This window comes from Vicia villosa, linkage group LG5 (genome assembly GCF_029867415.1).
Source record: "Vicia villosa cultivar HV-30 ecotype Madison, WI linkage group LG5, Vvil1.0, whole genome shotgun sequence".
Classification (NCBI taxonomy): domain Eukaryota; kingdom Viridiplantae; phylum Streptophyta; class Magnoliopsida; order Fabales; family Fabaceae; genus Vicia; species Vicia villosa.
The window spans coordinates 48,933,641-48,961,157 of record NC_081184.1 but is presented as its reverse complement, the minus strand read 5'-3'; the positions used below and the strand labels follow the sequence as shown (position 1 = coordinate 48,961,157).

The 27,517-nt window shown below is 31.3% G+C and overlaps 1 long non-coding RNA gene and 1 pseudogene across 4 annotated transcripts; one reads left to right on the top strand and one right to left on the bottom strand.

Annotated features, from left to right (window-relative positions):
* Nucleotides 1-5,521: 5,521 nt before the first annotated feature.
* Nucleotides 5,522-10,299, bottom strand: LOC131601635 (uncharacterized). 4 transcript variants are annotated; one of them, XR_009283753.1, is made up of 7 exons: nucleotides 9,940-10,299; nucleotides 9,741-9,765; nucleotides 9,522-9,590; nucleotides 8,289-9,187; nucleotides 7,996-8,131; nucleotides 7,670-7,767; nucleotides 5,523-6,068 (listed from the first exon to the last, which is right to left on the bottom strand). It is a non-coding gene; the product is annotated as an uncharacterized LOC131601635 (long non-coding RNA). The 4 variants fall into 4 exon arrangements; XR_009283751.1 differs by having other exon boundaries at nucleotides 5,524-6,068; nucleotides 7,603-7,767; XR_009283752.1 differs by having other exon boundaries at nucleotides 5,524-7,767; nucleotides 8,289-8,433; nucleotides 9,072-9,187.
* A 334-nt stretch (nucleotides 10,300-10,633) lies between these two features.
* LOC131601634 ((-)-germacrene D synthase-like) lies at nucleotides 10,634-27,023 on the top strand (annotated as a pseudogene).
* Nucleotides 27,024-27,517: the final 494 nt, after the last annotated feature.

The window sequence follows — 27,517 nt, the reverse complement described above, 5'->3', positions numbered from 1 at the left end:
TTCCATCGTTGTTAATTTCTTGAATTGATTAATAATTTCTTTTTTTTAAGTGTGACAACCATGTGATATTGATAGCAACAACAAAAAAATAAGGTAAGATCACTGAACTTTAATGGAGTTGTTTCATACAAGAGAGGAAGGAACGAGAGAGATAGGGAAGAGAGAGATACAAGGGAAAGAGAAGTATCTACTTTTTGTGTTTGGGACACAAGAGAAGTAGGGAAGAGAGATTAAATTTTGGTGAATCCCACCACCTTTTTATTTCTCCTCAAATCAGCGAAGAAAGGGGGAAGAGAACCATGCTTTTTAATTATTTCCATCAATACCCTTGTTTTTTCAATATGATTATATGCTTTAAGGATATGGAAAATAGTGCAATGGAATCTGAAATGCAATTTGGAATCACAAGGATAGGAAAACAACATTAATATTAATATTTTCTTTAATTAAGTTATTTATTAAGTAATTAATGAATTAATATTAAAAAATATTGAATTCAATATTAAATGAAAATTAAAATAGTATACAGTGTATTAAAAAAAGTAAGGTAATTTAATGAAATTAATTATTTGATTTATATAATTAAAATAAAAATAATTTAAATTATTTTTTTGACCAAGGTCAATATTGTCAATTTAAAAAGTTATTCTACTTCTCTCTCTTCTATTTCTCTTCTCTTTATATTATACCAAACAATAACTTAAATCTACCATATTTCTAACATTTTTCTCTCTTTTCTCATTCTCTCTCACATACTTCTCTCTTCACAACTTCTCTCCTAAACCAAACACATCCTAAAAGATCAAAAGTAAACAATTTATATTCCTTGATCGATCAAAAGTGAAATCAACAAATTTCCCCAAAAACTAAAATCTGGATTTTAAAGCACAACACTTCAAAAAGTTGAACATGATGAAGTAATTAAAAATTCATAATTCAAAGGCTTCTAAAGAAAAAAAACACAGATAACTCCTTTTTTTAATACATAAACAATTTCACAAAAGATTGAACACTAGTACAACCGAATAAAAATGTGTACACAAGTAATTATTGAATTATAAGAGAGTGAGAGACATTTGAATTATATATATATATATATATATATATATATATATATATATATATATATATATTATTTATACGCTATAGTCGTTGTGAGACTTTCTATATACAAATATTCTTAACACTCCTTCTCAAGCTAATCATATATGTCATATGAGCCGATCTTGTTACAAATGTAATTCACTCGAGAACTCCTAAGAGACTTTATAAACATATCAGTCAATTGATCTTCAAATTTGATTAAATTTGTGGTTATTTCTCCTAAAAGTTTTTTATCTCTTACATAATAAAAGTCTATTTCTATGTGTTTGGTTCGTTCATGAAAAAGTAAGTTAGATGCAATTTGGAGTGTGGTTCGATTCTTAAAACGTATATGATAGAATATTTCAAAATACATTTGAGAATTATTTTAAAGGAAAAAAAATTAATGAGAAAAAATATCTCTCCAAATACTAAATACTTCTATAACATCTTCAAGAAAGTTACAGAGATGTTTAATTAATGAGAGTGAAGATGTTTGAGAATCACTAAAACAATAGACATACCAAATGAGAGTAAAAACTATGTAGTAATTGTGAAAAAATAATCAAAATAGAAAATAATGAATTTTTATCACTACAATATTTTTCCTCTTTGACAACAATTGAAAAGCGTTGTCAGAATTTTGAAAAATATTGTCTAAAAGAATAAGGGATGTTTCTCGGGTTTCCTCTGTACGAACGTTGTCTATTATTTAATAGACCGTTATTTTATTGTTTTTTGGACACACTTTCATAAAATGACGCCTAAACTATAGTAAAATGGGACGTCTTTCTGTGGCATCTTAGTCGATGTTTTTAATGTTTTGTTAAAAATTGCAACGAGTGAAAAATGTTCCCTAAAAGTGGCAGATTGAAAACACTTTGTGAGGACTATTTTCAAATGTTGTGATATTTGTCAATAATTACCAATGATTCCCTAAAATTAAAATAGTAAGAACACGGTGAATGTTTTTATAAGTTACAGGGAATTTTTTTATAAAATAAATAATTCAAACAAGAATTGCATATACTACAAAAGTTCCGTTAACAAAATCTAGCAAAATGATAAAATATATAGTTTCAATGCTTAAGCATTAATTCATAATTAGTTTCAACTATTATATTATATATTATATACAGAAATGATATGCTTACATCTACAATTACAACTACACCGTATATAAATATGGTACAATGTACTTCTCCTTATATTTTATTATTTTTTTACTTGTCTTGAATAATGTGCTATTCTTAAAATGTGTTTCAAAGCTAAGGTGTGGGGCATACGGTGTCAAAATATTGGTGTACAAGTAGCATGACTCATATTATATATTACATTCATGTATGAAAGCTAGCATGTAGCAGAGCGGATGGCCCCCAATTTTGGGAATCGTCGTTACGCAACATTAGTTTGATTCCTATGTTAATTATTTTAACAATTCAACTATTTTAGTAGCCTTATAAAAGTTTTAAGCTTGTTTAAAAATTAATAAATAAAATATAGTTTATTTTAATATTATTTTGTTATAAATTTTTTAGAATTAAAAATATCACTTAAATTTGTAAAAAAAAAAACACTTAAATTTAATGTTATTTTAAGTAAAACATTTATAAAAAAACTATTTTAACTATATCGTTTTAGAAAATTATGTGATTTTGATTATATTAAAATTTTTAATGATAAATATTAAATAGTAAAATTATTCTTTTTATATATGAAAATTCAAAATTAATTGCTCCGTCTTTTTTTGTTAGGGGTTCAAATTTATTATTTATTCTAGATTTCTAAAAAGCTAGGACCGACTTGATCAACGGCCCTCGTAAGATACGCATGAACCAAATTCACATCAATCCCTGGTCGTGCTTGCAAAGCTTTTTTTATAGCTTTCTCGATTATTTCACAAAAATAACTCTGGCTAGAAAGATATCCTTGTTGTAACACTTCTCAAGAAAGAGATACTGTAGGTTGTAAGACACTTGTGCATAAAAGTGAAGAAATGAAACAATACATTGCAATTAATCATGATAATCATGATTGATTTGCTTCAGCATAATAAGTACTCATTTAAGGATACTTCAATTGTCATACCTTTACTTTGAAATGACTAACTGAAACAAGTACTCATTCAAGGATGTGATCAATTATTGCTCCACATATTTTACCATTGAAATTTGACTGAAAATTTACCTAAGCTAAAAAAGAGAATTAAGAAATTAGAAATGTTAGATTTGGTAATAATATAGTACTGCTTTTTTGGGATATAATTTACTACAGCCGAAAGAGGCATATTGGTTGATCATAAAAAGTATGTTGTAGATGTTTTGAGAAGATTCAAGATGAGTTAGCACAAGAGTTGGAAACAATGTTGGCTTCTATATGATCTATAAAAATAGACCAACTCACACATTTTTCTACCACATGATGACCATTTTTCAACTTCCGCAAATCAGGCCCGGCCCTGTGCCAGTGCAACCTGCTCCACAGCACAGGGCCTCATAATTACAAGGGCCTCATACTTAGAATAAGACACTAGATAATGATATATTTTTTAGAAAGAATATAAATGTACTGCAATGCATGTATAGCTAAAAACTAGGTCTTTGTTTGTAGGAAAGTTGTGGGTGTGACCCCACCACTATGGCTCTTTTAATTTTTTTATTCGTTTTTGCTAGATATCCTTCTCATGAAAGATTGCCACTTTAATCTATTGCAAAAAAAAATTATAAAAATTACAATTATTTATGTATTAACATATTAAACAGTAAATCAATTTATTTTAAATTAAATAATTACGATTACATTTATAATAAATTAACAAATTAAGTTATTAACAACTTGTTTTAGTATAATTTAATATAGTATTTATAATGTTTTATAATCTTTCTTACTTATTCAATTTTCTCCTTGACTATCTCCTAATAAAATATTTATATAATTTTTTTTTAAATATTAATATATGTTTTGTATAAAAGATTTATATTTGTAAATTGTTTAACTTTATTGATGGAAGTGCAATAGGTTCTTAGCATGATGTATCTAAATTTTGATGACTTCATAAATGTACAAAAATTTAAAATTTAAATTTGTGAATGTTCTTATTTTTGTATAAATATGAATTGGAAAATGATTTAATGTCTATAAGATCTACGAAAACAATATAAAGAAAAAAATGATACTGATAAAAAAAATATGTAAATCACATTTATATATATTAAATTTCTACAAAAATATTGTTTTTAAATATATTATTTTATCTAATTTTTAATATTATTTATAATTTAAATATATAATGATTTAAAATAATAATTTTCTATTAGAGGGCCTATTTAAAAAAATAGAACAGAGTCTCTATATTGTTTGGGCCGGCCCTGCCGCAAATAATATAAAGGATAAATACCTTTTATCCCCTGTCATATGAGTGTGTTTTGATTTATCTCCCTTTAAAAAAAATTCGAAGCCCTCACCAAAAGATTCCATCCAATTTGACTTTGGATCAAAATTCCAATAAAATCTACATATGTGACAAGCGACGTGACAATTTTTAATATTTTAATTTCCATGTAGAAATTCGTTTTTTTCTTAATTTTTAAAATTTTTTTTAAAATTTTATATTATATAAGAAAAAACCAACTAAACTTTTTAATCCACATCAGATTTTATAAAAATGTAATAAGAAAAACCCAACTAAACTTTTTAATACCAAATTAAACTTTTCACGTTTTCGTTAATATTTAATATTTTGATCAGTAATATCATGTTTTAGTTAATATTCAATATTTTGATCTGTAACTTCATGTTCCTGTTTATTATTCAATATTTTGATCAATAATTTCATGTTCTCACTAATATTAATATTTAAATAAGTAATTTCATGTTATTGTTAATATTCAATATTTCTAATTAGTAAATTCATGTTTCCGTTATTATTCAATATTTTCATCAGTAACTTCATGTTCCCGTTAATATTTAATATTTTGATCAGTAATTTAATATTTCTGTTAATATTCAATATTTTTTATCACTAACTTCATCTTCCCGTTAATATTAGTTGATTAATATTAATTTACAAATCAAATATATTATTTCATATATAAAAATATTTGAATCAATCGTATAATTATTCCTATATATAAATAATTTTGTTTTAGAATTATCTATAAAAATATTTATATGAATAGTAAACTTATTTTTGTTATTATTCAGTATTTAATGAGATTAATAGTTATGCATTGACAATGTAAAAAAGTTTTATACTGTCATCCAATTAGAATATAATGTTCTGCCATGTCATACAAGTTTTTTTTTTTAAATTTTCAGTCTGACTTGTCCTGATTCATGATCGTCATTGGTTGACAATGTAAAACTATATTTTACACTATCAGTGTATATCCCTTTTTTTCATATTTAATTAAATTTGTTAATACGCGTACCATATAAGTACTCGTGTGTATCCATATATATTATTTCGTATCTAAACTTATTCTTGTTATTATTTAATATTTAATTAAATGTGTTAATATCAGTACCATATATGCGTACCTTATAAGTATCAGTGTGTATCCATAGAATATTATTTCGTGTTTGGATGTAATTGACCCGTTAAAACTTTAATTTTAATATTTCAATTATTTTATATTATATATAAATCAAGTAAAATTGTGTGTTTCTTTAGCATTGGTTGCTAGATTTGATAATGAGACAATGTCGTATAAGGTAAAACACCGACAGTTGATGCAGTCACCAATCACTATAAAAAACCATTTCAAATCCTTAAATTTAGTGATTCAATAGTACTTGCTCTAAAATCATTATGGCGACTTCATCTTAAAACTATCATTATTAATAATTGATACCAAGATACAGTATGCAAAAGCTTTTGCCATTATAATATTATAATGGATCTTGAATTAGCCATAGTTGTTGATAATTCGAGTGGTCAATGCTATTTAATCTAATACAACATAAGGCTCCTCAACTTTGTTCCCCTGAACATGAACAAATATTATATGATAATAATTAGTAGAAGCGGGCATTTAATCTATAATATAAGAAAATTAAATGCTCTGGAAAACATTAATTTATCCTTTTGTCTTTGTCCTCCACCTCATCAATTTAGGGGCATTTTGTGTCCAAAATTTACTTTTTGCAACCAATATGTACTATTAGTTTGAACTCAATTATACTTTCATTTTGTACAATTTTTAAAAACATGTTATCTTAGTAGTTTATGTAGAACAATATGTTAACTGAAAAGTACAGTTTTTTGAAACTCCAAACACTTTTTGGCGTGTACAGTATTTCGCTACCCCCAAGACCTCACTTTTCTGCTGTAGAAACCCAGCAAATACAGACCACACAACCTCTATTATCTCTCACCAGAACCACCTCTCTCATTCCTCATTCTTCAACTCAACCTTCAACTTTCTTCTTCTTCTTCTACTTTTGATTCTCAAACACCTTAAGCATTTATGGTTTCTTCCATTCTAAAATCATTTCTATTTTACGAATTGCAACTTTATTTTTCATTCTTGCTTTTTCTTTAGATTGGTCTCTACGTGTTTGATTTTAACGAATCACATTTTTGTTTTTTTAGGTTATTCAAGTGTCATCTGTTGCTTTCTAGCTAGGTTCTTCGTCAACTAAAGATATGAAGGTTTCTAGGAATCTTAATGGAGATAAGTTTATGGGTTTCAATCTTCTGTTGAAAAATGTGATTAAAGGTATGAATCTTGATAAATGTAAGATAATGGGTTCAATAACGGAATTTTTTTGAATGTAAGGCAATGGGTTCAAGAACGGGAAAGTTAGGGTTTTGATTTTGTTGGTGTTGATAATGAAAATGAGATAATTTGTGGTTAGGGTTTTTAGAATAGAAAATTGGTTTGATGATTTTGAGTGATAATATATGATTTTCTAGGTATTATGTTTATATTGGTTTTATATCTAAAACTACGCACTGGTTTTAAATTGAAGCATTAGATGTTTTTACAATAATTCTTTAGCTGGGATTGATATTGTACCTATAATCAGTGTTATGTTTTTGTTTTGAACTTACATTGTTTGTAATATATATATATAGTATTTAGGTTGAATATTTATTGGATTTTTTCTATTGTTTTCAGGTTCAATCATTTTGTCAAGGAACTAGTATGCTGTTTTCTAATGTACACTGCTAGATTTGTTTTCCTACAGAAACTTTTCTGGTTTGCGTTGAATGATTACTCCTTTTTTTTTTCAGGTTCAATATTGTTGGTCAGGTATTCTTATGACGATAAATACTATAGAGTATCAGCATCCTTCAGTTTTCACTGAATGGTTATCCTTAATTACCCTTGACTCACTTTAGCAAATGGTTTTGATACTCTTGATGATCCAATTCTAATCCATGTTTACTTGAGCATGAAATTTGTTTTATGGTGGACTCACTTTGAAAAACAAAAGTATTCCACTATATAAAAATAATTTCTTATTTTATTTTTCCAGCATGGAAGAGTATGACTAAGGTTAAGTAAGAAGTACCTGAACATTAACAATAAGAATGGGTGGAAATTTAGCTAATGAACTAATAGCAGGAAGTTCGACAAACCGAGCTATATGGTCGATTTTTTTGCGGAGATAAGAAAAACATCAACTCCAAACAAATAATATGCAGAATAGTTAGGAGCCAACTCCTTCTTCATGTACCTGTCATAAAGAACAACACCTAAATCAACTACTTTGTATATGAATTTGATAATGTGGCTTAGTGTGTGATTGGAACAGCGTTTCCATGCTATTTCTCGCGTTCCAAGGCTGAAAAAACGCGAAAGCATAGAAGCTCCAATTTGGAGCGTTGGTCCAAACACACCATAGGATACTGTGTTCAATTCTTACTCATAAAAAAAAAGATTATATTCATAATCTAAATCTTACTTGAAATAAGCTATGCCCCGGACTTTGAAAGTTCCTGGCTCAATATGTGACCAACAATCAAGCATCTTCTTGTCAATTGGACAAAAGGGTACTTGAGAACCTGCAATTGGTCTTTGTAGAAGTGTCTTTGAAGAAACTGAAAAGCCATAAAAAATGGAAGTTTGATTATTATGCTACATTTTACATTGGACTTTTAATCTCCATTTGTTATAATTTCTATCCTTAGGCTTTCGTTTTCTTTTTCAATTGGAGGTCTAACTTCAAAGTTTAAGAAGCTTGTTTCAACAATGTACCTCTCCATGATAATTAGTGGGGATACCACCCATATTATAATGCTCAGTTGGTAAAACAGGAATGGGTTCCTTGGTAACATCAACCCCAGTAAAAATTGCAGCAGTTTCAGATATACCAGGTAGTCTCAAGCTCCAACACAGTATCCTGCATATAATGGAAAAACATAGCATCCCCATTCATACCATATGCCAGCATGACAGGTCCAGATACCCGTTCATTCCGCAAAATTCAACAATATAATGATCAAAAACACATCAGTAAGACGATTTATGACATTCAAATTATCAATCAAATCAGCATCAAAAAATCACAACAACAGCAATCAAATAAACCAATTAAACAACAAAATAACTTAACAAAAAAATAGCAGATAGATCCTGCAGTGATGACATCAGAAATTGAACAATTGTTAGTCATAAACCAAAACACAAATTAAACGATGTAATTGATGAATCGAAGGAAGAATAAGCGAAATTCAGAATACATAAAAACAATGTGTAACGATCGATCGATCAATAATACAATAAGAACAAATCGAAGAGATGATACAGTATCGTAGTGAATAATAAATAAAGGAAACGGAAACGATTGATTAACCTTGAGTGTCTAACCAATAAGGATCAGAATATTTTAAGTCACCGCCCATTATTAAGTCAATGAATCCTTACTTAATAGTCTTATAGTATTTTGAGTATCTAATCTATAGCTGATTAAAACCCTATTCATATTCATGCCCCTACCCCATCTCGTTAAAGCAAAACATATAGCTTTTGATCACACACCTAAAATCTGTTGAAGGGTCTGAACCTTGCCATCCCATTTCCTTCCAAAGATCTGATTTAAGTGAAGGACGCTCCCTATCAAGATAAGCCAATCTCTACAATAGTAAAAGAGCTTCCTACACAACAACGGAAAAGGGATTTGAAAATGTAATCCTTTATCAAAATAAAATAAAATGTGAATTACAAATTTATTTTCAACTACTGTATTATAGAATCTCAAAAGCATGCTATGGATAAATTAGATATATGTGTTGTATAGACATGTAGAGCAATTTTCTTGGCCACTTGATAATTCATCCATGTAAAGAAACTCAATTTACAAATGTAAGCAAACTCAATTTATAAACGGTATCAAGAGGTGCATATGAAAACGACTGTAGGATTGGACAAACACAATATAGAAAGAAAAACCAATCGTGTGATTAGATAAGAAAAACATTATATACATACTTGGTGCTCTGTTTTAGAACCATCAAAAGGGACTTCTAGTCGTTGTCGTAGGTTTCTTAGTCTTTCTTCCTAAGAAAGAATGAAATATGAATAAATATGACATAACCACATGTAGCAGATTACTGAAAGTTAAAAAAACAAAAGCATACACAGTCAGTGAAATAATGATGGTAAATGAATGTGAAGGAGAAAATAACAATCCGAAACAAAAGATGATACCTTGACGGTTCCAACCAGTCCCAACCTGAAATTGAATCGGATTTGTCAGCATATTTCATACTTGCACAGTTCATCAAGTAATAAGATTGAAACTAATTTTACATTACAATCAATAAAAACACCAAACTACAAGAGTTCAATTCAATATTCAATCATATATTTTTGAAAGCAAGGATGAAGCCATGATCAGGATTGGAACCTCAATTCTGCCAATGGCCAAGAGATGACGAAAGATAGTCATCTGAGGCGCCGTTAGGTTTGGCAATGACGGTGGAGAGACCCGAGTGAGAAAGAGAAAGAGAAAATGGATTGTGGATTGTGAGAGGGTGGTTTTGATGCTTCAATTTCATAACCGCCATTGAAGTGGAGAGACCCGAGTGAGAAAGAGAAAGAGAAAATGGATTGTGGATTGTGAGAGGGTGGTTTTGATGCTTCAATTTTATAACCGCCATTGAAGTGGAGAAACAATTTGGAAACGGTTTTGAAAGAGGAAGAGGATCGGTTGAAGGAGGGTTGAGGCTTGCTGATGTGAAATATTATAGAGACAGCAACTGATGTGGCAGACTGTGGCAGACTGTGAGTTAGGAAAAAAACATCCCCTTTTGGCAGTTAGTGTCACATGGTTCATGGCCACGTGCCTATTCTGTAATACTTGAAAGATAAGTGTCAATTAAGGACATAACCAGTCTCATGAGCAATATTGGACCGATTGGAACACATGAATCACTATGGGTGAGTAAGTGATTGTTTGTGAAGGGTTATATAATATATCTCTAACTTTAGACTTGGAACACATTAATTCATTAAAGTTTACTATAAATAGTTAGATTTATAGGCCTATTCCAACCCAAAATATTTAAAGTTGAAAAAATATAGAGTGAAAAGTCTATTCATTTCACCATCTTAGTATGTGTGCTTCGGCTTCCAAATCTAACTTGCATAGAAATGTTGCTGATTTTCAGCAAGTGTTTGGGGAGATTATTTCCTTCGATATGCTTCCGAATCTGAATCTATGGTATGTAACCTTGTATATTGTTTTGCATAATGATTATAAAAAATAAGGGTTAGATAAAATAGTACTCTATCTTTGGATCATATGAATAATCTTTTGATTACTTGAATAAGTTTGTTCAAACCCACGCAGGAACTTGATCCAAATATTGTGGAACAAATTGAAATGGTAAAAAACGATGTGAAGCACATGCTTATTTTAAATACCGAGAATTCTTTGGAGAAAGTCCACTTAATTGATTCAATATGTCGATTGGGTTTGAGCCATCATTTTGAACATGAGATTGAAGATGTTTTGCAACATATTCACAAGAATTATGTTGAGAATGGAAAAATAACTATTTTTGAAGACAACATTTACTCTCTTGCTGTGCTATTCAGATTATTGAGACAACAAGGATTCAACGTTTCACCAAGTATACAATTCTCAACTTATCTTTATTAATTTCTTTTTATATTAGTCTTCAGTTTATCTTACATTTAATACAATAATTATTTAATGAAAATAATTGTTGATGATAAACTTAGATTGTTAATTGTTAGTTAGTCTATTAAGATTGTTCTTAAGAGCTTTAAGCTTTGAGTTGTTCTAAGTGTCGACTTCTCCAAAACTTTCATTTTGGTATTGATGTGGAGGGTGCTTTTTTGGATTTAGCCAAGAATTTTTTGTATTGTATGGTGAGTTCCCTCGGTTTGAAAGAATTAATATTGTTGTTTTGCATATAGGCACTTTTTATAGGAGAGGCTAGATGACCTAAAGAGTGTTTAGGTAAGTTAGGGTGGTCTTTAAAAAAAAATAAAAAATTGTTTAAAATGATAAATAGTCATTATTATTATTATTATTATTATTATTATTATTATTATTATTATTATTATTATTAAATTTTTAATTTTTAGAATAGTATAACAATTTAAAAGATATTTGAAAAATTTATATAAGCCTTACAAAATTTTTAAATTTTGAGTTCTTTAATTTTATGGAATTTTTGGTGTTATTAATAAAGAGAATTTCTTCACCCACCTCCTAACCTTCTTGCCCACCCCTGGTGAATTTACCACAATACCCCTTGTTTCGGAAGTTCATTTTCGAAACGGTACTTTTTTTTGGAAAAAAAGTGTTTTCGGAAATGAACTTCCGAAAACGTGTTTTTTTTAATATAAAATATTGATTTCGGAGATGCATCTCCGAAATAAAGTCACTTTTCAGAAAATGTGGTGTTTCGGAAGTTCATCTCCGAGCGCACCCCCTTGGAGGAATTCGGAAATGCACTTCCGAAAATAGGTCTGGACAGAAGAAAATGAACAATTCGCTTTATTTAATCGGGTGAAAATTACAACGATAATATTACATAAAATTAAAGTTACATATTGTTAAACACGGGTAGGTGGGGATGAGAGAGTGGTGGGGAGAAAAAAAGGCTTCCAAATTTCAAAAGGTTTATTTATTATTTTAATAAAAATACGTACAACTGAAAGTAACAAATGACGGAGGAGGTGTAACCGGAGCCGAAACATATGACGGAGGAGGTGGATGTCCGGAGGAAGAAGACCCGGAGGTACGTCCACCGCGAGACAAAGGAGCCAATCAATGTAAGCTATAATTTATCATTATCATCAGGGGACGTCATTACAAAAAATTGGAAAAAAAATCTTATTATTTTTAATCTTGATTTTTTAGAAATGACCTCCCCAAATGATAATCATAAACTATAGCTTACATTGATTGGCTACTTTGTCTCGTGGTGGACGTATCTCCAGTTCTACTTCCTCCAGACATCCACCTCATCCGTCATATGTTCCGACCCCAGTTACCACTTCCAAAAACTAACATGATAAATCCAATACAAATACACTGTGCGATACAATCCAAAATCAGAACAAAACAAAACAAAAACATGTTATTCTGCCCGACGAGCGTTACAAAATACACATCAAACAAAAAAAAACACGTTATTCTTCCCGACGAGCGAACTCCTCCGAATGAAGATAATTATACCAATCCTCATCCCACTCAGTCTCAGAACCATCAGCGTTGATCACGACTCTCACGCCTGAAGACTGAGCTTGAGCATCCGGGCCCCGGGCCCCCTGGGAACGAGAAGTAGAGCCGGTCGAAACCTTCTTCTTCTCCTTCACCTCCTTCACCTTTTTCACCTCTTTCTTTGAAGAATCCTTTCTTTCCTTAGCGCCCTCTCTAGAAGACATGTTCCTGTAAACAATTGAAATCGATTAATATGCGAGACAAAATAAAAAACAAAAAAATTTGAACTTCTGATATATTTCGGAAGTTCATTTCCGAAAACTGGGATGGAGGTGTTTTCGGAAATGAACTTCCGAAACACCCCGGCGATGCAATTTCCTGCAACTTCCATGGCAGACCCCTAAATCAACCTTCAAACCAAATCAAAATGCTTCTAAACAACCTAAATACTACTAACAACCTAGCCATATATCATTTATGCAATTAAAACCCTAAATAACATGCATTTGAATAATAGATCTAAAAATTTCAAAACTTACAAAGTGTTAGGATTGAGGGCTTTTGAATGTTGTTTAGCAGTGTGATTGGAGCCTTGATGCAGCTTTGGAATTCTGTTTGCACAAATTTTCGCCTCTGCCACTTTTTGTTTTGATTTAGGGTAAATGATTGGGGGAGGGGGAGTGTTTTGATAAATCTGCAGAAATCGCAGTATTTCGCACTACAAAAAAAGTCCTCTGCAGCGACGTGATCAGCACAACGCAACATGGAATATCACGTGGCAACAAAAAAGTAGCGACGTGAGTGAATACGTCGCAGGAGCCAAAGTGGCAACTTGTAGCGACGTGGAGACAACGTCAGAAAGTAGCGACGTGCCTCCCACGTCGCAACAGGGTTGCATGGGGAACATCTATCTGCACACACAGCAGGCGTGGCAGGTGTGGGACAGTGTGTTTGTTGACCAATGTAGCGACGTGTATACCACATCGCTACATTAAATGCTTTTTTTTTTAAAAAATTAATTCACGCTAGATTTGTTTTGTTTTATATATTTTTTATAATTAATTAATATATAATAAAATATATATAATAAAATATATATAATAAAATTTATATAATAAAATTTATAAAATAAAATTTATATAATAAAACCTATAAAATAAAATTTATATATTAAAATCTATAAAAACTAATTTATATAATAAATTTGTATAAAATAAATTCATATAATAAACATTATATAATAAATTCAATTAATTAAAACTAAAAATTTAAAACTAATACTTTAATGAATTAAAATGTAGAATATTTTACATAAAAATAAATTAAAAACAAATAAAATACAAAATGTTTTCAAGAGGCATCATCCGGAAAATAATTATCCGGATTAAAATCATCAGCCACCCCGTCATCCTCCGGCTCTTGAGGAGGAGCATTACTGTAATTTCCACCTCCTTGCATAAACCGTCTCATCTGCTCCTCCATCTCAGCTTGCTTCTTCATAATGCCCTCCATCTGTCGCGCATGCTGCTCCTCCATATCAGCCTGCTTCTTCCGCATCATCTCGATCTGGGCCTCACTTTCGCGTCTCGCCAATTGCCTTACCAATTCAGTTTGTTCCTGTGTCAGATTTGGTTGACGCGATCCACCCTCTCCATCCTGAAGTCTTTGAAACAGATTGCGGTCACCACGTCTATAGCTGGCCGCCAAATTTCCAGCACCAAAAAAGCAACCATTAGGTCCTTTTTCTTTAATAACCTCACACCATGTATAGTGATCAACATCCGCATTTAGCGGCTCCCCCTCTGCTGGCATGAATTGAGGATTATTTTCCAGAAAAATGGCAAGTCGGCTATCATAATCTTCCTGCACAGATATTCAATGAAAAAATGTAAGTTAAATATTTAAATGCATATTTAATTATACTAATTAAATATGTATATACTATAAATTAAAATATATTAAAAAGTTGCCACGTGATTTTCACGCCACAACTTATGATTTGCCACATGATTTTAATGTGGCAATTTATCAATTGCCACATGAAATTCACGTCACAAATTTTGTATTAATTTAAAAAAAATAAACAACGTAAATTTCACTTACAAGATACAACTTCGTGCGCTCATCGACAAAACCTCCCGATCTCCTTGTCCGGGTCCTCGAAATCAGCTCAGGCATCAATGGTTTTCTCCCCAACTCCTTAGCCTAAATAATATAATTAAAAATAATTAGTAAAATATATTATGAATAAAGATGTAACTTAAAAAATTTAAAATTTTTACCAATCGTCGGGCATGATCGGCGGTGCTAATACTTCCAACTGTATTGACACAACCGCCCTTTTCAAATGCCCTCATCTTCTTAAAAGTTTCTGATTTAGCCCGGAATTCTGGACTCCTCCAATATGTAACAAGATCATGAAAAACCTCCTCGCCTATCCAGTTAGGACGGATGCCATGAAGCTCATGATTCTCCCTTACTCGCCGCAGCATATCAGACATTCTTTTAGAGCATCTGGTGTTGAAAACTTTCTGAACACTTTTTTCACTCAAAGGATCCCACACACATTTCTCCTGCAATAATGTATGACATTAAAATAAAATGTTAAGTAATTATAATGAGAATTTTATTTAAATAACTATAACTAAAACAATAAATTAAATGCATAACATATATAAATAACAATACCTTAAACATTCTAAACCATCCATCTTTATTTTTGACGTCCCCATAGTTCTTAAAAGCTGATTTATACATCTGCTGAATTATATAGTTAACAACCCTAGCAGCTGTCCGACTCGGCGTAAAACTGAAACAAAAAATGAAAATGTTAGATATAAATTTATAAAAAAAATGAAAAAGTATACATACTATAAAAGTTTTTAAATAGGAAACTTACTTGCTTCCTTCGGGCTGAATCCAAAATCTGCCGTCAATCACATGAATCTCATCAGGATCATCCCTCCCACGAAGATCAGCTCCATCTATCTCATCAACTGCCTCATCAACCTCACGTGCTGGTACATGTGTGGGATGTGGGGTGCGTGAGCCTCCAACCTGTGTGGGGCGTGGACTAGGAGATCGTCCAGCCTGTGTGGGACGTGGACGGGGAGATTGTCCAGCCTGTGTGGGGCGTGGACTAGGAGATCGTCCAGCCTGTGTCGGACGTGTACTGCTGGACCCTCCCGTCTGCTGGAAGGATGAAGTCATCAGGATGGGATATGAAAAACCAGATCCTCCAGTCTGCTGGAAGGATGAAGGCATGCCAGTATGGGAGAATGGAAAGCTGGGAGGGGGCACACCAGTATGTGTGAATGGAAAGCTAGGTCCTGCTGCCTGCTGGAAGGACGATGGCACACCAGGATGCTGGAAGGATGGAGGTACCGCTGAGTACTGGAAAGATGCAGGTACCCCAGACGGGAATGTGTGGGAGGAGAGTAATGGGGTAAAAGCCTGAGTACTGGCTAGAGACATAGGATCAACATGACTCTGAGGGCGGGGACACGCTGCTGTGTGAGGCGCGTCACATACTACTATCCTCGGACGTTGGGACTTCCTACCACTATCTTTACTCTTAGATGGCATGTTACCTATTTTATTATTCACCAACAAAGATAATAAATTCATTAAGATCAATATATATTCATTAACACATAAATAGATATTCATTAACACATAAATAGATATTCATTAACACATAAATAGTTATTCTTTAACACATAATTAGATATTACTTAACACATAATTAGATATTACATTCAATGTTTAGTTATTCTTCATCTTCGCTATCCATATCATTCTCTTCATCATTCTCTTCATCATTCTCTTCGTCATTCTCTTCGTCATTCTCTTCATCATTCTCTTCGTCATTCTCTTCATTATTGTCATCGGATTCAAACTCTTCATCATTCTCTTCATCCACATTATTTTCAACCAACAATATAGATGCATCAACTTGATGTCCCTCAACAGTTGTGTCATTCAAACTTGTAATGTCTTCAGCTGCAACCACTTCATTAATTTGATCAACATCATCAACTTGATAGGCAACATCTTCTACTTGATCTCCGTTTTCAATATGACCTTGGGGTTTTGTTTTTATTACAACACACCATCCTCTTTTACGTGTCACAAATGAAGGATAAGGTACATAATAAACTTGCCTAACAATATTTGACATTATGAAAGGATCATACTCTTTGTATTTCCGGTTCATTTGAATCTCAACAGTACCGTATGACCTGTCTATTTTGGTGCCTCTATTTGGATCATACCATTCACAATAAAACAAGACAACTTTATTTTCTGAATCCAAGTAATGGTATACCAACTCGTAGATATGTTTAATAACTCCATAAAAGTCATCTTCACCACCATCTGTAACTCCTTTTACAAATACACCACTGTTTATGGTTTTTTTCCCTTCGGTCCATGCCTCAGTGTGAAACTTATATCCGTTCACGAAGTATGTGTGCCAATCATTTGCGCTTTGGATAGGGCCTTCTGCTAAGTTTCTCAAATGGAGTATTTATGGAGTTGGTGGAAACACGGTAGACAATCTTTGCTTGAACCATAAGGGAAATTGAGCATGAATGACGCCAGATGTTGACTGTACACCGGTACTATGAAAATAGGCATTGTGAAATTCCCTACAAAATATACAGCATAAGTTAAATAAGTTTGGTATACAGACATTGTCAACAAAGGTAAAAAAACTATTGGGTAAACTTACTCAAGGTATTGTTTAACTTCAACGCAGTTGATCAAGACATGGACATGTGCGGATTGCATTTCTTTCTGGGTCAACCAATGCACACTCTTCTTTCCAGAAGGTCGACCTGGAAGACCGAATACCGATAAGGTGAATTGACTCCTCTGGTTGACATTTACCGGATTCCGTATGGTTCTAGGAGTTAACATCAAGTGATTGAAATAATGACTGCAAAAATGTGATGTTTCTCGATGCAGGTAATGTGCACATATAGAACCTTCAACTCTTGCTTTATTCTTCACTGATCGCTTTGAATCACCCATGAACCTTTCAAACGGATACATCCACCTATATTGAACTGGTCCACCAAGAAAAGCTTCATATGCAAGATGCACAGGTAAATGTTCCATGGAGTCAAAGAAACCAGGCGGAAATACTTGTTCCAACTTACAAAGAATGATTGCAATGTTTTGGTCCAACTTCATGATGTCTTCCACTTTTAAAGATGACGCACAAATATCTCTAAAAAACTGACTAATTTCAGTTAGTGGATCAAGAACATGTTTGGGTAGCGAGCCAAATGCAATTGGTAACAATTGTTCCATGAAAATGTGACAATCGTGACTTTTCATTCCATGCAACTTCCCAGTGTTAGGGTTAGCACACCTTGATAAATTTGATGAATAGCCATCGGGCATTCTCAAATCTTTTAGCCATCGACAAACAGCTTTAGCTTCTTGGGAAGTCAGAGTGAAACAAGCCTTGGGTTTTAATAACTTTCCATTCGGTAGAGGCCTCAACTCCAACTCTCTTCTGTTACACCATTTTTCCATGTCTTGTCTGGCCTTTTCATTATCTTTCGTTTTGCCTTTCACATCCATCACTGTGTTAAATACATTATCAAAAAAATTCTTCTCAATATGCATAACATCTAGATTATGGCGCAACAAGTTATCCTTCCAATACGGGAGGTCCCAAAATATACTTCTTTTTGTCCAATTGTGCGTGACTCCGTATCCTTCAATTCGGCATTCTTTGCCAGTATCTGTAAATTTTGGTAGCTCACTAACTTGTTCCCATATAGCCCATGGTGACAATCGAGGCGGAGGCGCATCTTTCACTCGTACATCTTTTTTAAAGTTTGTCATGTTTCTTCTATAGGAGTGATTTCGTGGTAGGAATCTGCGGTGACAGTCAAACCACGAGCTTTTCCCACCTTTATCCAACGTGAACCCTTTGTTGTTTCCCATGCAATGCGGACAACCCATTTTGCCATGCGTACCCCAACCAGACAACATGCCATATGCTGGAAAGTCGTTGATGGTCCATATCAATGAAGCTCGCATTGTAAAGTTTTCTTTACATGATATATCATAAGTCCATTCTCCAATCCACAATCTCTTCAAATCATTAATTAAAGGTTGTAAATACACATCAATTCCTGCTTTTGGACTCGAAGGTCCTGGAATGACGCACGTCAAAAACATGTATGGTTTTGTCATGCACATCTCAGGAGGGAGGTTGTAAGGGGTTACAATAACTGGCCAACAAGAATATGCAGTTCCCGACCCTTGGACATATGGAGTAAATCCATCAGAGCATAATCCCAACCTGACATTTCTAGGTTCTGCGGCAAAATCAGGATGCATCCGATCAAAGTGCTTCCATGCCTCGCCATCAGATGGATGCCGCATAGTGCCTGGACTTGTGTTATTTGTGTGATGCCATGTCATTTGACTTGCACTGTGCATTGAAGCAAACATTCTTTTTAACCTTGGTATTATCGGAAGATAAAACATGGACTTTACTGCTACACGGTCTTGATTAGTGTTAACGGCTCTACTTGGAACTTTATATCTTGGACTCATACAAAACTTACATTCCTCCAACAACCCATCTTGAGTACCAAACTCATTGTCGTAGAACAACATACAACCATTAATGCAACAATCAATCTTTCTTACTCTTAAGCCCAACTTCGACACCAACTTCTTTGCTTCATAAAATGTTGTAGGCAAGTTGTCTTTCATTGCAGTTGAGTCCAACATCATCTTTACGAAGAATTCCAAACACTTATCAGGAACATTCCAATTTGCCTTGGCGGCCAACAATCTCACACACATTGATAACTTTGAGTCAGACGATCCATCAAACAACGGCGTATTCATCTCATTCAACAACTGATAAAATTTCTGCGCTTCCTCATTCGGCATCTCTTCCCCACCAAAATCTTCAGGCTCATCATAAGTCACGTTCACACCAAAAGCATCCTCAACCATGTCACCAATCAGATTAAAGTTTTCCTCATATTCCACAGGCGGCCGACTACTTGAAGCATGAGAGTTGCTAATCTCTGGTACGTTACTAGGCAGTTCTTCACCGTTAAACGTCCAAACCCAATAATTTGCAATGAAACCCCTTCTATGCAAATGAGCTGTTATTTCCTGTGGGTCACTAATTATTGGTCTACATTCACATTTAAGACAGGGACACCTAACTCCTCCTTCGCTTCGACATAATTCCTGAGCAAACGCCCAACTGATAAACCCTTCAACTCCTACTATAAAATTGGGTTTAAGTCCCATTCTTCCTGGAAATGTTCTATCGTACATCCAACTACGATAATACCGATAATATTCCATACTGCACATTTATACAATCATTGTCATTTTGAGTTAGTATTATCGATAATACCGATAATATTATTCTTAAACGTATACTAGTTAATATTTACTATTCTTAAAAATATTATTTAATAACAATACTACTAATATTTTTAACTACACACGTTATATTGAACATCTTTAACCATACAATAATTATTTTTTTTAACTACACATTTTAAACTACATATATTGAAAATATTATTTAATAAAAATAAACATATTATGTTTTTATTACACACATAATAATAAAAATAAAAAATAAGAAATAAGAAATATTACTATTATATTTGGAAATATACAAACACATACATATTATGTTTTTATAACATATATACAAATTCAGTTTTAAATCTATTATATAAGAACAAAATAAAAAATAAAAATAAAAAATGTTTTTATTAAATATATGATATACATAACATATATAAAAATTCTTTTTAAAATATATAAATATAATACATATTCTATTTTTTTAAAATATACTATAATCTATACAAAAAAACAAAAATCTATCAAAAATCTATACAAACACATACATATTATCTTAATAAATCTATTAAAAAATTAAAAATTAAAAATGATATATAACTATTATATTAGTTTTGAATATATAAAATTTGTTTAAGTTATAATAATCTATTTTTTAAAGTGAGAACTTTATAATATATATCTATATTATATTCTTAAAAATGAAAACTTTATAATATATATATAACTATTATATTCTTTTTAAAATTATATTAATATTTATAATAATCTATTTTATATATTATAAAATATTAAACAAAAAATACGTTTTAATAATAATAATAATATATAATAATTTTAATAATAGTTTTAATATATCAATTTTTTTCTAATAGTTTTAAAAATATTAATAAAAAATATATTTAATTTTCGTTTTTATTTTATTCACTATATTCTATTTTATTTTTTAAGATATAACAATTTTAATATATCAATTTTTTTCTAATAGTTTTACGATATATAAAAACACATTATAAATCTATACAAACACATACATATCTTAATAAATTTACTAAAAAATCTATACAAACACATACATATTATCTTAATAAATCTACTAAAAAATCTATACAAACACATACATATTATCTTAATAAATCTACTAAAAAAATCACATTATAAATCTATACCAAAAATCATTATAAATCACATTAAAAATCTATTTTATTTACTTACCTCTTCTTCAATCTACTCCTCCTTCTTCAATTTACTCTCCTCCTCCTTCTTCAATTTACTATCCTCCTCCTTCTTCAAATCTAAATCTATACCAAAAATAAAATAAAAAATTAAAAACAGAATCAAGAATAAAATTAGCTCATAATACTGATGCAACCTCTTAATTACCTTTGATGTCAAAAAAATATTGCTGAAACGAAATTGTTCTCCTCCTCCTTCTTCAAATCTAAATCTATACCAAAAAAAAAATATATATTAAAAACAGAATCAAGAATAAAATTAGCTCATAATACTGATGCAACCTCTTAATTACCCAAGATGTCAAAAAAATATTGCTGAAACGAAATTGTTGATGAAATGAAAATGAAATTGAGAGGAAGGTTGCTGGTTTTGGTTTTGGGGGAGAGTTGCTGAAACGAAAATGGATTTGAAACGAAGGTGTGGGGAAGTGAAGTGAATTGGTTGCATTAATACACATTGTTGCGACGTGCATCAAACCTCGCTATTTGCCACGTGCTAAACACGTCGCAACAAGCAAACGGTAATATTTAATTAATCAACGGTCACTTACGCTGCCACTCTGTCAAATCATGTTTCCCCCCATTTTGAATTATAAATGTAGCGACGTGACAATAATGTCACCACCAAATTTTTCAAAATTTTGAATATTCCCTCATTTGAACGTTATGGGGTGTGATGAATTAATTTATGTAATTAATGTAGCGACGTGCAACTCACGTCGCAACTGTTTTTCACACAAACCCATGTCTGACTCCCAACCACTTTAATACTGTAAAGTAAATTAATATAGGTGGCGACGTTGTATTCACGTCGCAACAAGAATTTATTAGCCACGTTTTCTCCACGTCGCTAAATATGTCGTTGGAGATGAGTTTTTTTGTAGTGTCGGAAGTGAACTTCCGAAATAATTGTTTCGGAAATGAACTTCCGAAGTAAGTCAATTTTTTTAAAAAAAACACGCTTTCGGAAATGAACTTCCGAAGCAGGGGTAGTTTTGATTTTTCGCAGGAGGTGACCACCCATAGGGAGGTGGGTAAAGAAATTTTCATAATAAAATCAAACCTCAAAAACTCTCATATCCAAAATCTTTTTAATTTTTTCACCTAATTCTTCCTATTTTCTAAAGTCTTCTCATTCCTTCTCCTTTAAATTGGCAAACAAAGCCTGAAGTCGGAATATGTTGTGGTGTCATCTTTAAGAGGTCGTGTATGGGGTCAATGTTGAGTATTAACTTTTGGAGAGCGATTTCTTTGTTGTGTTCCATAGTGGGTAGTATTTCTAATTGGTTCAACGAAGGTGTGGTTAAGATAATTAGGAGTGCTCTTGGTATACCGGGTCTTAGGAGAATGTATGGGCATGATCTAATCCATTTTATATATCAATTAGGAGGATGTTTTTTAATCCTAAATAAAAATAATTCTGGTGGTTCGTATGAGGGATTGGGTGGTGGGTGCCTGGTGTGAAATTTTAAGTGCAGGCGTGGTCTTCTTGCAAGCCTTGGTCTGTCTTTGGTGAAGTTGGAGTTTTGTGTAAAGATTTTCTTTTAATAACCAACTTTTTAAAAAAAATACAAAACAAACTAATATTTCAAAAAAAATTACCTATCCAATATGTTTTGGGATGTTTTCCATCTCTTATTTTTTTAAATTTTTTTTTCAATTATCTGCAAATGTAGTGTTATCTGCGAATTTATCTGCAGACCAAACATTAATTATTTTCATTGGTAAATTTGCAGTTAAATCCGTAGGTAACACTAAATCTGCAGGTAAATAAAATTTAAAAAAAATAGGAGGCGCCGTGGAAAACACCCCAAAATATAGTTAGGTGGGTAATTTTCCTAAAATATTAATTTGTTTTGTATTTTTTGTTTAAAAAAGTTGGTTATTAAAAAAAAAACTTTTGTCTGTCTGTCTCTTATTAGAGTTAGTAGTGGGTTTGTGTAAAGGGATTAGTTGGTTTGAAGTGGGTAAGAAAATTCTATTGGGTATTATTTCGATTTGGCATGTGCTGATTTTGACTATTTGAAAAACTGTAATAATTTTTGTTTGAAAAACTTGACTACTCATCCAGTAATTTTTGTTTGAAAAACTTGACTACTCATTCGGGTGTGAGCACAATTATAGTGCTTTTATAGAAGTTAGTTCAACTTTACCTTTTTAAGAATTATTTTTAGGTTGTCTGATTGGAGAAAGATGTTGAAAAGAGAAAAAAATGTGAGAAAGAGTGTGGAAAGAAATAAAACATAGAAATAGAGTAGACTTGATACGTTCTTTAGTATAAGAGAAAGAGGAAATAAATAAAAGAAAAAGAAGTCTTTTATTTTAAGGAGAGGATGTCCTCTATTGAGGTATGTTAAATTATTAACTTTATTGTTAATTTTCATTTTCAAATTTTATCAATAAATCACAAAATGGTATTTTTTTTTGTTTGAATAAACTAGTTAATTTTATATTTAATATTTTTTATTTTATTTAATACTTTTATGTTATAACTTTTGTTGATTTTCTATTAAAACATTTATTAGTAAATAGAATAAATTTTGCAAATAACTTAAACAATTTTGTAAATTATTAGTAGTTGTTACGAAATGAATAATCACATCCCAGTTATAAATATTTCAAAAGAAGCCACAATATAATAATGCTTCATTGAAACAACAATTGTAATAACAAATCAACAACAAAAATTGTCAAAAAATAAAAAAAAAAAAAAGATAATACTAACACAAAGTGGGACAGTATCGTCATTTTAAAGTATCCTATATTAAACGAAAAAACTCGGAGTATTTGAATTTTTTTTTTTTATAAGCGATGGATTATATTATAAAAAGAGTACAAAGTGTACTCAGCCATTTACAACAGGAACAGTTTTTAAACAAAGTCCAAAGGACTTCTAAACCAAGAATAGAAATTTCTACACCTTTTAGAATTATAACCTACAGCATGTCAAAATCATGTACTCTCAACAATTTTGTCAACGATACCTTCCACTCCGAAGCCACCGTTATTGAAAACTATGTTGCTGCGTGTAGTCCATATTGTCCAACAAACTCCCAACCGAAATATCAAAATATCAGAGCCCTTTTGTTGTTTGTTTTTCCTTTCAATACTGCCACAAAGCGCAATAAGTGCAGTAATATAGTACTTTCGGCGAATACCGGCACTCCTAACCAAGACATTAACCTTCAAAGCACACACTTTATTCATTAACTTTTAGTGTAACTCACGTATAGCATTTACTTAAAATCTTATGGTTCTAACATTTTTAGATATCTTTTTTGAAAGTATCTTGCTCTTTATTTTTTTTACAAATTTTTTAAAATCTTATTATTTCTAACATTTTTTTTCTAATGTTATGGTTGATTGATAAAAACATTAGATGTATTCAACAAATTCAAGGATGACGAAGGAAATTTTAACGAAAGACTTAATGAAAATGTTGAGGTGATGTTAAGCTTGTATGAAGCCACGCATTTTATGGTTCATGGAGAGGATGTTTTGGAAGAAGCTTTGGCTTTCACTACCTCTCATCTTGAGCCCATTGCCAACCAACTGAACAATTCTCATGCAAAACAAGTTAAGCACAGCTTAAGGCATGCTCTCCGTAGAAACTTGCCTAGGCTTGAGGCAAGAAGTTACATTTCCATATACGAGCAAGATCCTTCTCATAATAAAAATTTGCTAATTTTGGCAAAATTAGATTTCAACACGCTCCAAAGACTACATCAAAAAGAAATTAGTAACATTTGCAAGTAAGAACTTTAATCGTACACCACTTCAAGTATAGACAAACCTTTGCGATTATGAGTAATTGTATTAATTTTTTCTTATAGATGGTGGAAGGAGTTTGACGTATCTAATAAACTACCGTATGCAAGAGACAGAATAGTGGAATGTTACTTTTGGGCTTTGGGGATATTCTTTGAGCCCCAGTATTCTAAAGCAAGAGAAGTAATGACAAAACAGATCATCATAATAATGATTATTGATGATACATATGACGCATATGGAACAATTGATGAATTAGAACTTTGGCAAAATTATACCCAGGGTCCTTTAAGTTATTTTATTGTAACAAGTTGGTCCTTGATATTTTTTTCGCTACAAGTTGGTCCTTTATGTTAATTAACGTCTGCACAGTTAACCTTTTTCATAAACTTCGTTCCAAAAAAACCGAAGTGACACTAATGGTGTTGATGTATCACTTAACATACGTTAGAGACCATCATTGAATCCTATAATAAAATTTTCAGAATTTTTTAGAGCATAAAAATATTTTTAAACTAATTAAAATGCACACAAAAGAAATAAATTAAATAAAAATAATAAAACAGAAAATAAAATTCTCAAAAAATTACAGAAAGTGTAAAATGAGAAGAAATATTTTTAGGAATTTTTTCATAATTTTTGGACCAACAATGAATTTAATATGAATTTTAAAAGTTAAAAACAAAATAAAATAAAATTAATAAAACAGAAAAAAGGTCAACGATGCATACATTAGTTAACATAAAGGACTAACTTATAGCAAAAAAAATATAAAGGACCAACTTGTTACAATAAAATAACTTAAAGGACCCTTAGTATAATTTTGCCTAGAACTTTTTACAAAGACAATTGAAAAGTCAGTTAGCACATATTTTCTATATATAATTTGTGGTATTATTCATTACTCTTTATCTTATTGTTATTAAAAATGATTTTCAGGTGCGATATTAGGTTTTCGGATAATCTTCCAGATTACCTGAAATCTCTCTATAAAAATGTCTTAAATATTTACGAAGAAATAGAGCAAAAAGTAAAGAACGACAGAAAAACATATGCCCTAAAATACTATGTAAAAGAAGTACGTATTTTGTATATGTTTTAGTTAGTGAACAAATATTTATCATAAACGCTAAAAACATAAAAGAAGCTAATTATTATATTGTATTTAGCTAATTACATTATTTCATTTGATGGCAGTTATTAAGACATGTTCAAGCTCATATGACTGAGGCCAAATGGTTAAGCATTAATTATCAACCAACATTAGAAGAGTACATTCATGTATCAGCAGAAACATCTAGTTGTTTGCTGCTGGTAACAACGTGTTACATTGGTATGGAAGACACAGCAACAGAGGACATCTTTCAGTGGGTATCAAATCGGCCAAAAATTATCAATGCATCAATTGTCGTTGGAAGGTTATTAAATGATATTGTGACAAATGAGGTATATATAATATTCCAAATAATATTCAATACAACTATATATATTTTAATACAAACTAAGTAAAAATTAATATGAAATATTATTCATTGCATATAGTTTGAACAAAAAAGACAACATATTTCTTCATTTTTGGAATGCTATATGAGACAATATGATGTCTCTAGAGAAGTTGCCATTCGAGAAGCCCGGGAGAGAATTTCTAATGCTTGGAAAGATATAAATAAAGAATTTTTTAGGCCAACTGATATTCCAATGCCTTTTCTGAAGTGTATCCTAAATGCTTTACGCTTTCTTGATGTGATTTATAAAGATAGAGATATATTCACACATCCTGAAGGAGAAATGAAAATACTCATTATAGCTTTATTGGTAGATCCAGTGCCGATTTAAATTAGGTTTAGTCTTTCTATTCATTGTACTTCTGTTTAAATAAATAAAACATGTAATGTGTGACATTTGTTTTGGTTGAATAAGAAATTTGTTTTAATTATAAAACAAATTATTTGTTTAAATCACTTAACTATATTGTTATGCATCTATAGTATAGATTTTGGAAACATTTAATTTGGAATTAATATTTAAATTTTATATATTCTTAAAACTGCAACATATTTTTAAAACTTCTTATTTTATTATTTTCACTCGTCATATTCCTTTTGGTCCCGCTCAAAAAGTCAACAAAGCTTTTATTTTTGGTTTGAAAATCTCACGTTCTGTTTAAATTTAGAGCTTTTGGTTGGAGAACTCTTATTAATAGACTTCCGATTAAAGACCTTTTAATGGTTAGAGGTGTGCTTCTTCCCGCGGATTCTTGTAATTGTGTCTTGTGTGGGATTGTGATCGAATCATTGGATCATTTGTTTTTTGACGTGTTTGGTGGTTGGATTGATTTGGAAAGAGGTGGCGGAGTGGGTGAATTTTACGGGAGGACAAGAGGGAGGTTGTAGGGGGAGTTTCATGAAGTGGTTTCA